The sequence below is a fragment of the Manacus candei genome, unplaced genomic scaffold (assembly GCF_025592945.1).
Source record: "Manacus candei isolate 608988 ecotype Guabito, Panama unplaced genomic scaffold, ASM2559294v1 h1tg000028l, whole genome shotgun sequence".
NCBI classification, from domain to species: Eukaryota; Metazoa; Chordata; class Aves; order Passeriformes; family Pipridae; genus Manacus; species Manacus candei.
Window position 1 is genome coordinate 11,358,617 of NW_026138076.1, and position 21,630 is coordinate 11,380,246.

Genomic DNA, 21,630 nt, shown 5'->3' on the forward strand with positions numbered 1-21,630 from the left:
TGCTTATTAGAGAAGACACTTAGAACACTGTGGCCAGCATAACACTGTCATAACTTTTTAATATCAGTTTTAAGAACTATTTACAGATTATTTCAGTAGTATAGCACTGATATATTTTACCTGGCAAAACTTTCTAACATCAAATTTACAATTTTTGTCTAATATCAAATGTCATGTTGTCAGTGTTACCTCAACAAATCAAGCTGTTAATGACTGGACAGTTTCTTCAACAGGCAGAATAAACACAATCACAAAACTGTTTCTGAAGAGGCTTTATAAAACTCTGAAGAGGAAAGGATGATTGAAAAATCAGGAGTTACAGTGTAGTTTGGGAACTATGAATTATAATATACTCTGATATACTCCCATTTATTTTACGTTTCAAGCTGAGATAATTCATTATTCCTGTCTTTTGCAGTAAAATACTGAGGTCACTTGGAAACTCAACAATTAGCAAAGAATAATAATAGCTTTCATTTGCATGCCCTGTTTAAATGTGGTACCTGCTGACTTCTCAGCAGTGAAATTTGTTCAAATCTGGGTCTGCTTACTAAGCTCATACTCAGGTAAATATTACAAACATAGAATGTTTTTGCCTTCCAGTCAAGGTTGACCTGTATTGATGCTTGCAAAATTAAGCAGTTGTCACATTATTTAAATATAGCTAGAATATTTTAAAACTTGTTGATCTGCCACTGTTTGGCTTGTGCTTCTATGCCCCCTTAGCACCCCACCCATGTGGGCTTAGGAGCTGTTGATTTCCTCTTCATGGTTTTTTTTTACTACCATCTCCTTTGGGATGGGGTGGCAAAATATGAAAGATCTTGAGAGTAAAAATCATGGGAGAATTACAATCACAGAATCATGAAGGGTTTGAGTTTGAAGGGACCTTAGATATCATCTATTTCTAACCCCCCTGCCGTGGGCAGGGACACCCCCCACTAAAGCAGGTTGCTCAAAGCCCCATCCAACCTGGCCTTGAACACCCACAAGGATGGGGCATCCACAGCTTCTCTGGGCAACCTATTAGTCATATTGTGATATATTGTGATATTAGTGAATTAGTGATACTGCAATCAATATTACTTTGTTGATGTCTTTGCATGTTTTCTAGTGAAAGTAACTATGAGAACAGGGCAGTATATTCCCTGCCATGCCAAAACTAGAAAGTGTGGCTCCAGATACTGCAAGTTTCTGCCAGACAACACAGTTTGTATTAAATCGTCCAACCCTTATGTTGATACTTTGCTGCAGTGGTCTTTTGTGTTCTTCCTTATGTTGAGATGCTTAATGTGGATTTGTCCTTGCAAGAGAAGGTAAATGGGCTAAACACAGTCATCCTCGTTTATTGCTGTAACATCAAGGCACTGTAAAATCTGCAAACAAAGCAAATGGGAGAGAAATCGACAGCTTTCCTAATCCATTTACGTAAATCTTCAGCTTTTCAGCTCTATTTTTATGTATAAAGAGAATACCTCATCATTTGTATGTACAATCTCTTACCTTTCTCATGCACATAATTTTAGAATTTTTGAAGTGTCAGGATTCCTGCACATCTTTAAATATTTTAATTATGAAATCCCTTTTGATTGGTTGAAATTAACCTCCTCCTAAATATACACAAGTAATGATGGTTGTTGGCTAATTTTTATATCATTGCTGATAAAACAGCAGATGATGAATGATCTGACAAGTACTGCAATATTCTAGCAACAATTATTTGTTTAATTAAATTATAAGTGATAATGTAGGGTATGGGCTGTTCTGCTGTAAAGCCTGTCTGTATGGGTAATTCTCAGTTTATATCCCCTTACTGAGTGCAAAATTCCTTAAATGCAATTAAATATTGGGTTAGAGTTGCATAACATGTAACAGCCGGCCTTTTATAAATTCATACTCTAGATTATGCAGAGATAACATTTTGGAATTGAAATATCAAGCACTTTCCTGGGTTTTTTCAGCCATGCCAAAACCCACAGTATCAAAGTCATAGTTTGTCAAGTTCTTGGAAAATAAGTTAAGTATGATTTTAAAACCTGCTACCTTGCTCACAAGGCAAAAGCATAAAGCAAAGAGACAAGGTAACACAAATCAGCAAGTCATCTGCTTCTGGTTCCTCCCAAGTTTCAGCTGACTTCCAACCAGGCCTGTGAAGCAAGCTGTAAGAATTATCTTCCTCTAGGCACTAGGCAGCAGTTTCCAAGTCAGCTTGCTCCACAATGCCTGCAGAAACTTGGTGAAAAAAGCAGATTTTATCTTGCCTGGGGATTGTAGTCTGCTGCCTATAAAGATGGTGTTGACAGTGTGTTCCCTATTAAAATTGCAGTAGTACAGTATGCAACTTACATAATTATCCACTCAGTGATAGAACTCTTCAAAGCATGTCCTTACCAATCTCCTTTTAATATAAGCAGGGACAATAGCCCAGGGGTTTATCTGAAAACACCCTTTTCTGCTTTTAGGATATCCTTGACTCATCAACTTCACTTATTCATTCATGTGCCTATGTCAGATAGGCAGGTTGGAAAGTCTCTATTCTGACAACCAATCCCCTGGTACTAGGACCATTGCCTTGCACTTGGGAAAAACTGTTTCTAGTCTTAATGTATGTCAAGAAAATCACAGAATCATGTCGTTTGAAAGGGAACTCTTGAGATCATTTAGACTAACCCCCGTGCTCAAACAGTGTAAGCTAGAAACAGTTGTCCAGAACTGTGGTCATTAGATTTTAATATCGCCAGAGGTGGATATTCCAGAGCCTCTCTGGGCAACCTGTGCCAGTATTTGACCACTTGCACAGTAAAAAAGTGTCGTCTTGTATTCAGATGAACTCTCCTGTGTTTTTCTTTGTGCCCATTGCAACTTGACCTGGTGCTGGCCAATACTGCAAAGTCTGGCTCCCTCAACCTTGTTCCCTCGCATCAAGTATTTATAGAATTATAGAATAGTTTGGGTTGGAAGAGACCTTTAAAGTTCTTCTAGTACAACTTCCCTCATGATGAGTATGGATGATACTCTGCAACTGAACTATACCCCCCCAACCCATTATGCCCATTGATGAACCTGAGCTTTTTCCTCCTTTTTCCTCTTTTTCAGCCTCTCCTCATACAAGAGATGCTTCAGTCCCTTAATCGTCTTTGTGCTGGACTCATTCCATTAAGTCCATGTCTCTCTTGTACTTGGGAGCCCAGACCTGGTCATGCAGTGCTCCAAATTATGGCCACACCAGTGCTGAATAGAGGGGAAGGATCACTTCCTTTGACCTGTAGGCATTGCTCTTCATAGCCCAGGATGGTGTTGGCCTTTATTTCTCTGAAGGTGCACTGCTGGTTTGTGATCAGCTTGTTGTCCACCGGGACCCCAAGGGCCTTCTCTGCAGAGCTGCTTTCCAGCAGGTTGACCCCTAGTGTATATGATGCCTGAGTTTATTCTTCTTCACAGTCTTCTTCAGGACTTTGCATTTCCCCTTATTAACATTCATGAGGTTCCTCTTGAACCAATTCTCCAACTTGTCAAGGTCCCACTGAGTGGTAGCACAACCACATGGTGTTTCAGCCACTCCTTCCAGTTTTTCATCTGTGAACTTACTGAGCTGCACTCCGTCACATCATTCAGATCATTAGTGAAGCTGTTAAACAGTATTAGCCCCAGTAATGATCCCTGGATTACACTACTTGTGACTTTCCTCCAACTGGACTTTGTGCTGCTGATCACCACCCTCCAAGCCTGGCCATTCAGTCAATTTTCAATCTCTCTCACTGTGTAATTATCTAACCTTTAACTTGTCAGCTTGCCTATGAGGATGTTATAGGGTCAGCCTTACTAAAGTTGAGGTAAACAGCTTTAGCTGCTTTTTCCCTGCATCCAAGAGGCTAATTCACCTCATTTTAGAAGGTTATCAGATTGGTAAAGCGTGATTTCCCCTTTGCAAACCCACGTTGACTGCTCTCAATCACCCTCTTTCCCTTCATGTGCTTGGAAATGGTTTCCAGGATTATTTTCTCCATCTTTCCATGGATATAAATTGCTGCTATATTGTTTGTCTGCGGTTGCAGAGCTCAGATAATAGATAGGAAAGCTGTTCATTATTAATATTATTTTAGAGACACCTAAATTATGAAATCCTGGATTTTCCAAAGTGTGTCTCAGTTATCTTATGGAGATTAAATTGAAAATTTGTCTTGCAGACAGTGAATGGGAGGAGGCGTGGAAGAGGAGTGAGCAGAAATCCTGTAGAGCATTACAGACAGTGAGGCTTTGGAGACTAAGGGGAGAGTTTGTTTGGGATGTGTGGACAAAATATTGTGTTTGCAATAAATGCAAGACTCTCTGTTTTCAGTTTTCGTGAAGTCTTCTGTTTGAGCAGTTCTACATTGCAATTGACTAGATTAAAAAAATATGTCTAACATACTCAGTTAATGCTGATATTTATTTTTTTTATTAAAGCATAATGAAACCCTGAAGACTGACACAAAGCCAGTGGCCTTACAAAGGTTTGGCTATATTGCTTAAAATTTTTCCTTCAAAATTATTTACTTCTATTTTGGGTTTATAAGATTGTGGCTAGACCAACAGGAATATGTGAGCCCAGTTCCCTTATTCCATTCAGTTGGATATTGCCTCACCAGGAGTGGATCTGGAGGATCTTGTGTGGCCAGGTAAGATGTTGCTTACCAAACTAATAATGACAGAGAGGGAAAGAAATTTGAAATCTGTCTGAAGATGCCTCAAAACAATGCATATTTTGATAGCTAATTTTCCTTTGCTTGCTAATCAAGGAAGACAAAAATCATTCCTGCTGCTCAGACACTTGTTTTTTTTCTTTAATCTTTCCCTCAAACATCAGTATTCTTTCTCTTTTTTAGATATGAGGAAGTCAGACAAAAATCTAGGTGAAAAGGTAGTTGGGCAAAATGAAATTATGATGCTTTATAAATAATCCTGTTTTGTTTTGAATATACCGAATATCTCAGAGAAGTTATGTGTTTGGATGTGGTGTATGTAAAATCAAAGGTCTAAGAGAAAATTCAAAGATAACTGACAGAAGCTTTTTGCTCTTGTGTTTGGAGGTTAAAAAAAAATTCATTGTCAGCACCACATTGATAATAGTGTTGAAAAGTCTGATTACTGCAGCAATTAAAAAACAAAATTATGAAAATTAGCTGTGCTGGCCAGATAGAGAGAAAATAATTTTTTCTTATTATTACGACCTGTTTGTGAAAATGCTAGTTAAGAATTCAATTACACTTACTCTTGCGAGAGCAAACGCATCAAACTTCCAAATTCTTTTTTTATTTATCTTTTGTATCCCTCCTTGCAGTTTGGAATTTTGTCAGGGAACTGGCCTATGTATTTTCAGAACTGGTTCTGAAATTTCTTCATCCTGTTCTGATCATTATCTTTGTCCTGCCTTTTCTGCAGTAGCTTGTGACTTAGCTCAGTATTCCATCTGCTCTTTCTTTTAATTTTGGGTTTTTTTGGTAAGCATTTTCCTGTAGAACAAGAATAATACATTTGTCATGTCTTGCGTGAACAATTCTCTTCTATTCCATGTCTTGCAAAGTGACTCCAGGCACAGAAGTGGAGAGTTTATCAGCCATAATGAGGTTGTTTGACACAATAAACAACTGAGAGATGAAAGCTTATCTGTTATGAATATGGTTTATCTCATGTTACGAGACACCTAGGACTTTGAATATGGACGAGTGACTGGTAGTTTAGGGTCAATCCCTATATAAAATTCAGTGCCTACCAAGAAATGTCTAAAATGTGCTAGGCTGATTTAACTGCTTTTTCTGTTTGTGTTCAGTGCTGCTCTGTTTTGAAGGATGCTGCTAAGGAATATGCTGCTAGTTGCTCTCCCACTAGAAAATATACAAAGTTTGCAGTGTAAGGAATCAGGTGAAATTCCGCAATTGCACTGGAGGATTTTTTTTTTAGTAAGTTCAGAACTGGCATAATGTGCAGGCATCATGTGATTTTTCTGAAAGCCTAGTTATCTTTAATTCAATACCATCCTGAATCTTAGAATTTGCTGTTGTGACAACTACCATGCTTGCATATCCCTAATTTAATTTACCTCTTAAGAACTTGGTGCATCTGTTTCAGGCAGCTAGTTTCTATTTTCATTCTTGCAGTAGAAGAAAGAAAACAAAAAGGAAGAGAAGAGAGAGTCATTGTTTTGTGATGATAGGACAAATGCTGTTGCTTTAGTTCTTCTATTGTCCACAGACCTAAGAGTAATTCTGGAAATATTCTCCTAGTTTGAGAGTTATGTCCACTGAGTCTCTCCTTGTAATAGTGCTTAGCATTTTGATTGTTCAACATTCAGGTAAAGCACAGTATATATAGATCTCTTGGGAAATAATGTTTTAACTCTAGAACACCCAGATTTTAATTTCAAATTTAATAGATACCGTTGGCAATTTTATTTTTCTGCGTTGTCTTACTGGTTTTATTTTCCTATAGAAAGATTCTGATCTCACAGTTCTACAGTCAATTTTGCTTTGGCATCTAGTTCGTATTTTCCCAAGAGACATAGTTCTTGCTGATTACCCCTCATGGCTGAAGGAAAATTCAGTGTACATTTTAAGACTTGTTCCTGAAAAGTAGCTTCAGTTGGATGCTTACATAAGCAGATGGTGGTGTACCCTGTTTTTTGAAGGCATTTCTGGTGCAGTGTGTCATTTGCTGGTCAAAACCATTAGCTGTCACTGTTTGTAATACTATTAGAGTTGGGGGTTTTGTTCTTCTTTTATTTCTTTTCTTTATTATATATTACAGTCTCCTTTCTGGATTGTTTTGTGTTTGTACTGGTTTAGGAAGATACTGTTTCTAGACATTCTGCAATATTTTTTCTCTTGTATCTAGGCATTCTCAGAAGATGGTGTATCTTTATATAGGGACTTGGAAAACCATAGTCCTGTCTCTAATGTATGAGGTTATTTGTGATTTTTCTAATATTTGCATATCTCTCAGCCCCATATGCTATCTTGTTTCTGTTAACACTTTCTTTCATCTCCCACATTCACAGTGCAGGATTAGATTGTACAGGCCTCTTCTGAAATTATTTGCTGATTCACTTTTGTTTTGCCGTGTGAGTGAGATTGTGCATTCTGAAAAATAACCCCATGGTATGGCATGGAACTTATTTTTACTGAATAATTTTATGTAAGCAGCTGTAAGACTTCTGGAATAGATGTCCACTCATGCACAGCCCGTTAGATACACCAGGGGATTCCTTTGTCTCTCGTTGTTGATCTAAACCAGATGTAATCCCTCAGATCACATATGCTTATTCAGCATGATAATAACTCCAAAGAGAGGTTAGCTAACATGTTTGTTATTGCTTCTGTTTTGTTAGCCAAAGTGGTGTCACTCTTTAAGGAATTGGACTGATTCTTGTTGCTGAGTCTGGCCTTGACAACATGCCTATGCTCACTGCTTGTTGCATCCTTGACTCACTACAGTGCTTTTTCTTTGATCTTTCTGTGTTTTTAGGCTTGTTCTACTTCTATTGCTGTTTAAGTCCTACGGCTATCGCAGTTAAATTAGAGCTCTGGTTTGCTTGCTTTTTCTCACATTTTATTTCGCTAGAAAGTCTTGTGAATCTTAGATCCGTATCTGATCTGATTTCTAACACAAACAAAGATTAGAGACTCAATTTATTGAAGTTAGGATGAATACAAGAGCATTTTTCCCTCTTTAATGCTTTCTGATGTTCACTCTGGACAGCACGTTCTTCACAATTAATGTATTTAATTTTTCTATAGAAGCCTGATTGGTAAAAAACTTGGATTAAAAATATATATGACAGAAAGGAAGCAAGGCAAATGCAGAGACCAATTACCATTCCCTCTCCCATCCTGGTTTTTTTTTTTTTCACTTAAAAGTGTGAGTACACAATTTATGTAGAACTCCTAAGGAACTAGGACCTTGCAAAGCCAAAGGTAGATGATGGAAAATACGTCTATTTCAATGGCATTACACCCATGTTCAGAGGCTGCTTCTTCTGCTCTCTCCTTTTAATCTGCCTTTGAATCTGTTGATCTGCCATGGCCACTGCTACTATTTTTTGTCAAGCGAACCCTGCCTTTGACATTTTCAGACTTAGGATTTTATCTCATAGATTTCAGAAAAACATGCCCACCAAGTGCAGTTTGCTTTATTGTTTAATTATTTCTTTGAAAACCTTTCCAGTTAAATGAAAAAACAGAGCCATAATTTGTCCAGCTGCTCAACCTTGTCATCAGGGACATGTTCCAGGGATAAGCAGGATTTAGCAGAGGTTAAGGGGGAACATTTGTACAAGAGCTACTTGTTAATATATTAGTGACGTTTGACAGAAGGATTCACTTTGGGCAGGAGCTAAGTGTGGGCTTGATACATCAGCTGATCTCTGACAATAAGCTCCATTCTAAACTAGATCTCTCGATCTTTTGAGGCTCATCAATTTCTAGAATAGAATTTATTGCTTTTTGAGATCATTAGGTAAATGCTTACTCTGATAAAGATTTAATGGAGGAAGTCCAGTATTCATAGTAATTTTCTGACCTCGAGAAAAGTGCAGTGGAACTACAATTGTAGCTTTTAGTACCTTGACAGCTTCTTCAGAAATATGCTTTATTTGGCAGAAGTTCTTACACATAACCTGTGTCAGTTATGTCTTCCATATTAACTGCTAACGCAGGATGTGATATAATGAAACCCAGAGCATATCTGAATTAGATTTGGCATTGCTGCAGGAAAGAGCCAGTTAATGTCCTTGTGTAATGCTTATGTAATAGATTAGATTCTGTGCCTGACTATTCTAGTTGTCTGTGGTGGTATATAAAAAGCTTGCCAGCTTGTTAGTACTCAATTAGCTCATTCACCATGAGTAAACTAGTTTTCTAGCTTATAGGAGGAATGCGCTTCCAATCCTCTAATTGGTTTATGCGTATAATCTTTTCCACACACCAACAAGTGCAAAAGTTGACTTGCTAATAGAGAATAAAGTGAGAGGGGAGAAAAGATAAAGAAAGATATAAACTCGAGCTATATGGACAGTTTGTACATTAATAGTACCATTTGTTGTTCCTTCAGTTCTTTTTTATTACTTGAGGAAACAGATAAATCTTAATATAGACAAGAAGAGATCACAGTCACCTAATGTATAAAAATGTTTGGTTTTCGAAATACACAGTTGCTGTCAAACTCTCAAACTAGCTTTTTGTATAGATATTATTGTAACATTTTACAGATTTTCTTTTAAATGTTTTAAAAGGATGATAGTAGGCTTTAGTTATGATTATCAGTTTTTAAAAGGAAATCATACATCTTATAAAACACATAAATCTGGTAAAAGAGGAAATTCTCTCTTTAGGTAGTACATTTGGAGATACCATGTCAATATTAGTTCAAGGTCATTGAAAAATTAGCCTCTTTTATGGCATAGAAGATGACCTTTTAGGGTTTTTAAATGAAAAAATATAATAATCTCATTATAATATTTTTAGTGGACCTACTGAGCAGGGGCTCTTGAAACAGAATTTCTTCAAGCGTTTCTTTAACTGTCGTCATTGTCAGGAGAGAACCGAGACAGTGCTGGGCCTTTGTTATTGTCTGGTTCCTCCCAGGGTAGGGGCTGTGAAAGTTAGAGGCAGAAGCACTGTGTCTGTCAAGAAATGTCATCCTGAGATGGGACACATACCTTCGAGACTTCAGCTGCTTCTCCAGCCTTTCTTACTAGTCTTTATGACATCAAAAACTGCAGCAATGCCTCTTCTAGAGTTTACCAGAACTATGGTGATGCTTCACTTTAAATGTTGTTATTGCGGCCCCTTGCCTGACTTCCCATCTATAAAGAGTCTTGCCATTAATAAAACTTTGGAAATTCTTGCTCCAAAGTATCAAAGCTTCAGTACTAAGGAAAACTTGGATGCTTTGTAAAGTTGTTGATAACATCTACTTCATGTCCTGCTTTATTTACTAGAAGCTGTTCTTAGAACTTTATAATTTTCTTTTTAGATGTTGAGATGTTTTATATTTTGCATCCAAATGTACATCTTCTAGTTTGCTAATCTCATAGCTATTACATGTTTAGAAGCCTACGTTACATATGAGCATAGCAAATATAGAGTTTTTAATTTAAGAACCAGTTTGACAGTAAATATTAACTGAAAGCTTAATTCTACTACCAGAGTTTAAGGAGATCCTTGCTACATTAAGAAGAGAAAATAATTTTCCTGAAGACTTTTAGTGGTCTGTTTACTTTAATAATAATTCAAATTTGAAAAAATCACACCAAGTTGCAATTGAAAAACTTTATGTAGGAAATCAGGGGCATGGTTTCACTTGACCTATGGTTTTAGCTCCTTTTCAACTTCAAGAGAATAGCTCAAAAAAATAGCTTGTATTATTAAAAAATTGGCCAGATCAAAGAAAAGATGTAGGTTCTTGTTGTAGCATGACTAGGTACACTTGTATTCTGCCAAAAGCTTTGCCCTATGCCAGTGAATCTCTTCTGTTCATTGGATAATGTCTTCCACACAAGCAATTTATATAACTGATTTCAAGATACACCGTGTAACTCTGAAGGAACTGCACCTTATGAATATTCTCAGGCTGGACACCCGGTTCTGACTGCTGCTTGGTAGGAATGAAATATTTTATGTTTTGCCTGTTCCTCTGAGCCTCTTTGCTCCCTTATAATCCCAGAAACATTTATTAAAGAAGCTGGATGTGTTTATTCTCCCCAAGCACACCAAGTCTCTGAGACAGAAAAGAATGGCACCTTGGAGAAGGGAGGGTTCCTGGGAGACCTCATTTCAGCCTTCTAGTACTTAAAGAGAACTTATGAAAAAGAGGGAGAGTGACTTTTTACGTGGGCAGATAGTGACAGGACAAGGGAGAATGGTTTTAAACTACAAGATGAGAGATTTAGATTAGATTTTAGGAAAAAAACTCTTTACTGTGAGGGTGATGAGACATTGCAACAGGTTGCCCAGCGAAGTTGTGGATGTCCCATCCCTGGGGGTGTTCAGGGCCAGGTTGGGTGGGCCCCTGAGCAACCTCGTCTAGTGGGTGACATCCCTGCCCATGGTGGAGGGGTTGGAACTAGATCATCTTTGAGGTCCTTTCCAACCCAAGCCTTTCTATGGTTCTATGATTCTTGTAGGTTCTCCTTCAGGTACTGACTTGATCAAAACAAGTAAATCTCTGAGAGCTTCCATTCTGTCTCAAAATGCAGGATACTTTGTTTTCCACAGAATGAGATAGTGTCTAAAAATGGTGATAACCCTGACAGCACTCCTTGATTATGCTTTGTTGCTGTGACCCATCCCCTATCCCATGACTCAGGGTGGATGTATTCCTCAGATGAGAATAAGACTGGTGTCTGTAAGCATAGGGGAGGACACCTGACCTGCAATATGCTGAAGAGTTGAGAAATTTGCACTCTTAAAAAAAACACCCTGCAATGGGTGGCCAAAGTGGACTTTCTAGGATTGGAAAAGATTTGAAGGTTGATTGGAAAAAGCATTTTGGATTCACAATGATCTATTGTAATTTTTTCTTCAGCATAGTATTACAGTCACAGAAGAGCATTCATCTGTGGAGCTGGAACTACGTTACAAGTTACAAAATGCTAAATCGCTGGTTTTGAACAAATATCTTACTTCTCCAGTATTTATGTTCAGATCAAATCTCAGAAAAGTTATCCATTGGGTTTCACTTCAGTCAAGAAACCACACATCCTATGTTGTTTTTCTATGTAAGGGCAACTTAGACATGTTATATATTGCCCACCCAACTATAATCCCAGGCCACATAGCTGAACTTCAGTCTTTATAGAAAGTTGTCATCCTGCATAACTGTGTGATTAGTTTGTTATACGGTCTGGATTAACAAAAGCGTAGAGAGCAGTGAGGGCTAACTGCTCTGCAATGGGAGGTGAGCCAGAAGCTGAGCATGGTTGCAAGGCCTAGCAGAGGGAAGTGCCTGGATACACAGGGTGCAGGACTGTGGTGTCTGGGCATGGTGAGCAGGGCAGGTCTGGTCAGGCACCCCGGTTAAGGCATTTCCCAGCAATCACCAGGCAAGCCCATAGTGAAGAGTCAGGGCTGAGGCCAGGCCAGACAATCAGCCTGTGTGTCAGGGTCTGGGTGTGAGCCCACCACAGGGCTGGTGGCCAGGCACAGTCACAGAACATCAGGATCCATAGCTCATGTGGGAGACAAGTGGTAGTGGCTCAGCTTAAAAACAGCTTGGGTGAGAAAGGGGAGTCAGTGCTAGTGGGGCCTCCCCACAGCGCTGTCGGGAGGGCTCTCTCCAGAATCACCAGCACCCATACAGAGGGATAGAAAGGTGTCTCTAGTAGAACATTTCCAGTGATGGATGTTCCTTTCTGTGCAGTGTCCAAACCTCATCCCTGTTTAGCAGTTTCCAGCACTGATTCCATGCCCAGTTCATAAGTCTGCTAAAGGTTCAAGTCACTTTCTGGATGGGACAAAGAATGTCTGTTGCTGTGGCAGAAGGCTTAGGAGAAAAACTCTTGGATGACTAGGAGTTCAGTTCTGCTGATAGACATGGAAGTTGCTTCAGAGACAGATTCAGTTTTTTGCAGACTGTTAGTCCAAAGCTGTCTTTAGAATCTGAAGTTGTATTAGCATATGTATTAGCTCACTAGAAGTGATCCACCATTATGCAGTAATTTAGATCCAGTAGTATTGAAAGGTTAAATGTTCTATGGTGCAAAAGTGAAACATGAGTCTTGCTTTAAGGTCATGTTGCTTTATCTGATACTACTGCACAATATATTGCAAATAAGATGGATCCAAAACCATTCATCTTTTATACTACTTGTCATAAGGAAGAGGTCAGATGGATTTTATGAGCCTGTATTCTGCCAAGCATTGTGAAGACCACTCAAGACCAACAGAAATTTTTTGGACCGCGAAACCTTTTTGGAAGGTTACACGTCCTCTCATATTGTCATAGTTATGTTCATCTATTTACCACAGTTTAGCAGATATTCTGCATGGTGTAGTTATAACAACAAAATTTGTTAAAATATGTTAAATTATATTAAATATTCCATTTAAATTATCACTAGCAAAAAATCAAAATGAATTTGCAAGTTCATGATGCAGAGACTTCTGTGATGCTCTCATGTGGTACTGGAAGGGATGACAAGAGCTTTCTGCTTTTTTATTATCGTACCACTATCATTTACAGACATTTGTTTGGATGGAAGTCAAAATAAAGAGTCTGGGCTCTCCTTTGTTTAGTATCTGTGCCCTAAAAAAGGGGATTGGCATCCATGAAATTTTTCAGAGACTCCGAGAAGGAAAGCCCGTTATGAAGAGAAGACAGAAGTGCTAATTGTGGGAATAAGAATATTTCTTGTGTATGATACTCCTATATACCACAAATACAAAGCAATAGAAGTTTAAAGTATGTTAGATCTTATGAAAAGGTGTTCTTCCTCTTAAAAAAGTACATATTTTAAAACTGTTTTGAAAGAGGGTTTCCCAGTAGCTTTATCAAGCTGTCATCAAACTTGGCAAAGAAATGCAGTATATCTTTGCTTGATACTCAGTCCTTGAAATTGCCCCATGATGAAAAGGAGGCTTACCAATTAATTATTTTCCTCTCTCTTGTACTTCTTCCATATCCTTCCATCCCTATCTTATGATGTGCAAATGCTAGAAAATGTGGCTCAAAACCACTGGATGAGTATGGGAAATGAGCAGTGGCCCACTGTTATGGAGGTTTCAAAATCTAGTCCCAACTTGCTATAGGGCTCATCATCATTGGATTTGTGGTGAGTGTGGTAGGAATGGCTGAGATGAGGATTTTCTGTGTGTCTTTAAATATCATAATTATACAACTGTGTCCTTTTTTCCCACATTCGTAATAGTTTGTTCTTGAGAAGATGATGCATCTGCCCATGCCAGCATGTACAGGGATTTGTGGATTAACACTTTTGTAGCCATGTTTTTATCCTTAGAAGCTAGAACTATAAGAATTAGAAGTTAGTATTCAAAAATACTTTTTACCAGTACTCTGTAAAAAAAATGCTGCAGTTCACCCTAACTGGAGGAATTTTTATACTTAAAATGAATTTGAATTTCAGTGATGTATTTTGGATATATTGTCACATCTTTCAGGTGTTTGTGGAAGAATAGTAAAAAAATGGTCACCAGCATCTCTGGTTTGCTTAAGAGAAGAATTTGGACCAACAGTGTCCATTTCATTGCATTTATATTTTTGTTTCTTTGTGTGTCAAAAACCTGAGGGTAAGAGATGTGATTGACTTCTAGCCAAATCCTTTTCATCACACCTACATTTAGATGGACCCGTTACTATCAGTTGAGAGTTTCTGATTCTTTTCTCCCTCCTCTTACAGTTGTTAGTGGTTTTATTCATTTGCTATCTGTTTAATTAGATATTTGTAGACCTGTAAGCCCCTTTGCAGACTTGGTGTACTGCAGCTAAAGGACCGAATCAAGTGGATTACATTTCTAATGTAAATAGTTGAATTGTTTTTCAGTTTAATGCATATTTATGGTTTATCTTAGTTAACAGAAAATCTGTAGAATTACCAGCAGATTATAACTATGGCAACAAGTACAGGGAATATAGAACAATTTCTTTTCAGTGTGTAATAGGCAAATGAGTCTCAGGCTTTGTTTCCGCTACTGATACTCTGTTCACAAGTCAGAACTGTTAACATGCGATATCTGAAATATTTGGCAGTCTCATTTCCATGAAATGAGTACAATGGGGAATCATAGAATGATTAACAGTGGATGTTAAACAAGCTTGTGATTTGGAGAAATAGTCTAGAAAAGATTTGGTGAAATTCATGAAATCACAGAGGATGGCTACTTGTTATGTATGTGGTTGAAAAACAATGAAAACAAATAATTTAATTAGTGCTAGATTAGGCTTTTATAGCATGGAAGTAATTATATTTTTCGTAGCAATTAGCAATGAAATATTCACAAATTCTAAGTTATTTAAATTAAAATTATAATAATATGTATACACTTTCCACTGCATACAATAGAAAGGCCTGTCTTTAAACATACAAAGTTTCTCATTGAATTGCTCTAGTGAGCCTGATGAAACTTTAAGCCCTTCTTTCCGTCTCAAAGTGAAAAGCTGTGTCAGTGATTGTTGTCATTGTTAATCATGGTTTTAGTTTCCTCTTTTAGAGATGTTTTTCCTCTACTGAAGTGTTCTATACAACCTGAGCCTCTCTCTCCCTTCATATCCTCTGTCTCCACATAAGTACTCTTGGAAGCCTGTGGATGAGTTCTCTACCAGCAGAACCTGGTTGTAAGGGTTCATTGGCAGACCAGCAATCCCAGGTTCAAAGGTGACTGTTCAGTGAATTGGCATGGAGGAGAAAGAACTCACAGTTTTGTCTACTGGTCATGAACAGTGGAAGTCCTTTGGCACTTCACTACAGTTTTGCTCTTGTTCTCAAACAATATACTTCTTCCATTCACTTTTCCGTGACTGTTATTTTTTCTCCTTTTCTTATCACTGAGAAAACAGAAGTCTCACTCTAGTGCTTGACAGGCTCTTCTGTAGCCACTGCCCATTGCAGTCTGTTTCCCTGCTTGTTGTGACTATTTAGCACAGTCATAAGAATCAGGCCAGAGTCCAGGTTAGCAGACTGAATACGTCCTTCCACTGGAGGAGGCAAAGCCCAATGCCTCAAGTGGAGAGGTTCTACTGTCTTATAACTGCTACCTCTGAGCACTCCCTGTGCAATCAGCTCTTGCCAACTTAAGAGCATGAGTGTGAGCCTGAATTTACCCGGAGCTCAGGGAAAAGTAGGACAATTGAAGGTTTTTCATCCATAGCTGGTGCTGTGGTGGAATGGCTCCTTCTCCCCAGGAACTTCTGCCAGCCAGGTAGCATTGCCACCACAGCTGAGGGAGACAACTTCACTACAGGAAGTAGAAGAGAGCTGATCACCTCTACAACCAGTAAGAATTTGATTCATCTGCTGAGCAGCATCCAGGGTCAACAATGTGATTATATTGATGAGTTGTCCTCATTCAGCTGAAGAGGATCATGGAAATCCTGTGGGAAACTAACCCTTCTGAAGAGAACAAATCAACTCATTTTAGCAACTGATCCTCTGTTCAGGCTGCTCATGGTGTTGGAGGATAAGCCAGTCATCAGTGAGCACCAAGCAGTGGGACAGAAAGGTGTTGTAATCTTAACGCTTTGTTGGAGTAGAGATTGAGGAGGCAAGGTGAAGCCTGCTGACAGATTTAGAAGCTGAAGTTAATTCAACACCTCTACAGAACTGGTAGCTGAGAAGAAAGTGGGGGATGCAGGTCTCCCACAGGAGATCCCACTGTTGCAAGCTGTATCTAGTCTTTATGTTCTTCTGTGTCCCACTACTCCTTATTTGTGTGTAAAGTCAAAAGCCTGGACCTAGTGAATTGTTTTGCCTATCTGTTAGCTCTGTGACCAGAGTAAGCTTGTAGAGGACTGTGGCTTTTCTTCTTGTGCATAAAGCCCCATTTCTATTCTGAGGACTTTGATTAGGATCTCCTTTCTGGAGTGCCTGTAGCCTCTTTTGACTGGGAAAGTTTGGTTAAGAATTGGGGAATGAGTCAAAACAGTGTTTGAAAAGAGTATCAATAGCTAAGACAAAGTGAGGATAAATGTACCAAGTGTGAGTAAGGAAGTTTGGCCTTTGGGCTTTTTTTGTTTTGCCAAATTTGTTACTAGGGGTCTTGGCTGGGACTTCATACATTCAAATAAATAACTTACAATTCAAATTTTTTATATAATGGCTCAATTTTTTAGTCTGTTGCAATTAATTTGAAGTGCATATATAAGAAAATAGCTTTAATCATACATTGAAAATTAATTAATTTTAGATTCAGCAATTCAGGTATTTATAAGAAGGGCCAAGACAGGTTTGCAGTGCAAAAGAAAAATTTCTGGTAAAGTAGATCAGCTTGATAGTCATTAAAGGATTACAAATGTTTAGAAATGTGTAGAGATGACACAGAGTTCCTGCTTCAAAATTAGTCTAAATTAAAAGTGAATATATATGTATATAGGTACTTTCTGGAATTTGAACAACAAAATGCTTAATTTTGTGGGTTTTATGTATATATACTGAAATGAGACACACTACATATTTAACTAATACCATTAAATTTAAAAATGATGGCTACTGATCTGCTCAACCTCCTGAGAAATCTGTGTGTGGCTCCAGCTTCCCTCTCAGCAAATCTCTTGTGGAGAAGTCCTGACTTCTGTATTTTGTTTGCAAAGTAAATAGTGACATGATAGCTTTCATGCAATTAGAAGACATTTTGTGGAGCTGTATCCCTTTTCTTAGAAGATGTTGCCTTGTAATTGAAAACGTGACTTTAGTTGTGGTATCCAGCGTACTGGTACTTTATGGCTGTGCCTGGCCATTTCAAGGTTAGTTTTCTTAGTTGAAGAAAAAAATTATGAAAGCTTTTGATTAATCAGTGTGCATATTCATATGGTGCATTTCCCATTGGAATTGAAACAAAAAACCAAGAAAACCCACATACAAAACAAACGGAAGGAGGGAGACTTAAGATGAATATTAATATGCGTTGGTAATGAGAATTACTGATAAGCAGGAGCATGTCTTCTGCAGTTGCTGGGTCGCTGCTGCCACCCGCTGGCGCTGGGCTGGGGCTGCCTACAGTCCACCCCGAGCTTGAGGAAAAGCCATATGATTGAGATGCAAGTGACATTTTCTGGAATTGTGGAGGAAATAGGTATAATTTTTCTGAAGAACACTGGGACTGTTTAACATCTACAGTCTTATCTGACAACTGCCCCATTAATATAGCTCTAATAAACGTTTTTGGTTGATATTTTCTGTTTATTTTTTTGATGATTTTATTCCTTTTGTTGTTGTAATGATTGCATTTTTGAGAGTAGTATATATTAGGGCTAGCAATATTTCATTTGCAAAAAGCGTCTTATTGGAAACTGTCCATTTTAGTTATGTCTAAATATAAAATAGCACTTGTCTGTATAAGAAGACTCTCAGTTAATATCTGTTTAGACAGTGACAAAAAGTCCACCCCAGAGCAAAACAATACTAGTGAGACCTGGGAAGGTTACTTCAGCTATTACAGAGACCTTCTTCTCCCCTTCAATTTACCCAGATACCTCAGTCTCGCTAAACTCCAGAGCAAACAGATGAGCTTGAAAAGATGTTCTGAAGGTCAACATGTTTTGAACCTTTCTGGTGAAAGTATTGCAAAATCGAGGTACGCTGGTATTGAGCTTTCTGCCAGGATCTCCCATTATTTGTAGACTGAGTGAGATTTTGCTGGGCACTGGCCTCATTGCAGCACAATGTCACTTAGAAGCATTTTAGGCCTTAACTGCTCTTTAGAATTATTTATTAGGATGTCTGTGGTTTAATACAAAGATGCATGTCTATTTAAGCTCAGCATATATGTGAGCTTTTTGACTCTACTGCTCGTTATCTAACCCATTTTAAGGTATTGCTTTTTTAAGAAAAGGTTTGCTAAGTTGATAGAGACTACACAAATGTGAATTATTAGTTATTGTAATGATTAACAGCCAGGTTTTGACTGGAAACCTTAAGCGAGCTTCTACGTAATTGCATTAAAATGGTTTAGGTGTCTCAAATTTCTCATCCTCAGTGTCTGTCTCAAATCTTGCAGTCCTATCCTCTGTCCCATACGTGGGCTTATGTTACAAGCATCCAAGGCTCTCTCTTGTTATATGAGTTGTTATTAGAGGAGACAGGTATGAAGATGGACAGTAGATTTTTCTGGGAAATTAGGAAGGAATATTTCCATACAAGTAAAAACTTGTATTTTTACTTGCAGAGTGACTATTTTTTGTGAAGTTTTATTCTGGTAAAGAGTAAAATGACAGCAGAGTCCAACACAGATATCTCTGTGAGTGAATCCTTTTTTTCTTGAAGGAGCTCAGTGTAAGACTGAGGTTGCTCTTCTTTGTTTCTGGAAGCTAACTAAAGCAGAGGTAAAGGGAATCAAACAAATAATAGAATTTTTCATTTAATGGAAATAATATTTTCTATTTCTGCTGAAATTATCTTTCTGGCATCATTTCAGTGGCTCTTAGACAGAGAGAGTTTAAAATTTTCTTAGCATATGAGTTCAAGGTGGAAGTGGGGTTGGAGTTGATTTATAAGTCTCCAAAATAAATAGATAAGGTTCTGAGTGTGGTAGCCTGTTACATCTCAGTATAAAAGATTCTATCTTTTATACCCACACTGAGTGCTGCTGACATCCATAAGACTTCTTACACAGTTTTACAGCTTGTCTGGATCTGACTGGTGTAGAGAGGAAGGGGTACAGGAGGGCTTGGCAGCCTCCCAGCCCTTACATTGTCTCACGTGGGAGTGCATGTCACACCAGGCTGTGCAATGGAGGGGAAAAAGACAATCAAGATGCCCCCTATATGTTTGGGTATGTTTCTGGGGATGGTGGGTCTTGCAAATTATATCGTGCATATAACAGATGCTGTGGCTGAAAGGCAGGCGCTGGTAAGGAAGGTGTATTGAATCAATAATTTTTGGATAAGTTAAATCTTTTTTGTTACTGTTGTTTAAAAAGCAGTGGAAGAAGCCTTTCACAAAGAAATAAGAAGAAAACAGATGCAAACAAGTGAAAGAAATGCAAGCTATTAGTTGCATGCTACAGTTTGCCTATGGAAAGGTGCAGTATTCCCTTTCTCCCACGGTGTGGTGCTGAGAGAAGCTTCAAGTCTGCAGCAGAGGCCCAGGGCTGGCTGCAGTGCCCTGTCTGGAGTTTCTGAGCCTTGAACAGGCTTTACAAGAGCAGAGGCATCATCTCCCTCGGACAAAAGAGCAGTTTGATGCTTATTTCTCTGATACACTGTTAATTCCTTATTAATAATATACTTCAGTATAGGCAGTAATTCAGTAAATCTAAAGTCACAAGAGTTACTTTTGAAAGCTGTGGGATAGTGGCTCAAGTCTGACAGTTTTGTCACTTTATGTTCCTGTTTTTTTTGGTTTTGCTTTCTCTTCTTCCTTTCAGTGACTGAATCTTTGTTGTTTGTTGCTTGTTTTGTGTGTCTCAATCTTTGACTGTACCTTTACAAATTATTTTACTAGTGACTGATCCAGGTATCAACCTTGGCCCTTCAGCTGTGCATTATCACCTCCTTGCTGAAAATTACCACCCTGACTGTTTATTCTGCTACAATAGCAGTTTACTTGATTGCTCCATCTGCTAAAGCTTTGTAATAAAAAATTCCATTTTATGATGGGGATTTTTTTTCCCTACGTGCCTTATGCTACTCTTCTGTTTTTAAATTTAGGATAATTTCACAGGTCTGTTTAAGACAGTGGTGAAACAAATATTAGTATTGAGCAGAACTGAGATAACAGTAACTTCTGCAGCTGGCTGAAGGGTTAATTACATAATAACAAGAAAAAGGACCTTTCTGTTCCCTATACATGACCTTATTTATTTCCTATATATATTCCGATATATTCCCTACATGTGAAATTTTTTTTGGACAATGTTATGTTCTAGTTCAAGGTTAAATTTTGGAAAAGGAACCTTACAGCTCTCTACAGCTTACTTTCAGAAGCTGCCATCCTCGTGGGACGCTCTGTGATGTTGATCCTATCTTGTAAACCTCATGGGATACGTATTTGAATCACTTCTGTGTGCCTTTCTAAGCACGTTGCAGTGTTTTTCAAGAACAAGGAGGTATTAGGATTTTCACTGGTTGAAACTCTTGTGTTAGAAATTACTGTAAGGTCAAATTTATGACAAACATATAGGTGCAGTGTCAGCATTAAGTATTTATCATGAGCAGAGTACTCCTCTGCACTTCTGATCCAAATAACATTGACTATGGTTGAACCAAGATTTCAACAGATACCTAAATTGTCACTTTTTATTTTGGTTGTATGCTTGTGGAACTTCCTGATGAGAGCTCTTGAGTCATTGTTAATTAGTTTTTCATAGAACGAAGGGTTTTCTTCAGCTCCAAATTAAGAAGACCATATTGTGATTTCTAAGACAAACATATGAATAGAGATTCTGTCTATTTTCTCTGAATTGCTCACTATAGAAATGAGTTATGTAATATATTTTGTGTTGAATCTCATCAAATAATAAAGAAATTTCTAAAATAGGAATTGTGTTGGATTTTTCCTTATTTCAGTCCAGTGTACCCAAAATGGATTTGCTGCTTTCCTAAATCACTTTAGCATGAGTGAGCTCCATTCCAGATTGACAAAAGCATGGGGAGTAATTTCTATCTAATATTTTCCTGATGCTTTCCTTTCTTTTCATAGCTTTGAAGTTCATTTCATGAAATCTTACGGGGTCTTTGCTTTGATTATTTGATGGTATACTAGAGTTGCTTTATTGACAAAATTGATCAAAATGAAAGTTGCCCTGGTATTTTAAAAATAAAGACAATAATTTGTATTCTAAACAGAATTTCTAAGAATGTGGATGAATTTATATTGGTTAATTAAATTGCCAAACTAAAGTGTTGAAGCTAACATATATTTTGTTAAAAGTAGGGCACTGTGGGTTTCTGTTTGTTATACTTTTTTTTTTTTTAAGAAGAGCTGAA

General features: G+C 37.9%; 1 protein-coding gene across 4 annotated transcripts in view; it reads left to right on the top strand.

The window, feature by feature from the left end:
- TRMT9B (tRNA methyltransferase 9B (putative)) overlaps positions 1-21,630 on the top strand; it is a 120,431-nt gene that overhangs the window by 25,338 nt on the left and 73,463 nt on the right. The window lies entirely within an intron of this gene.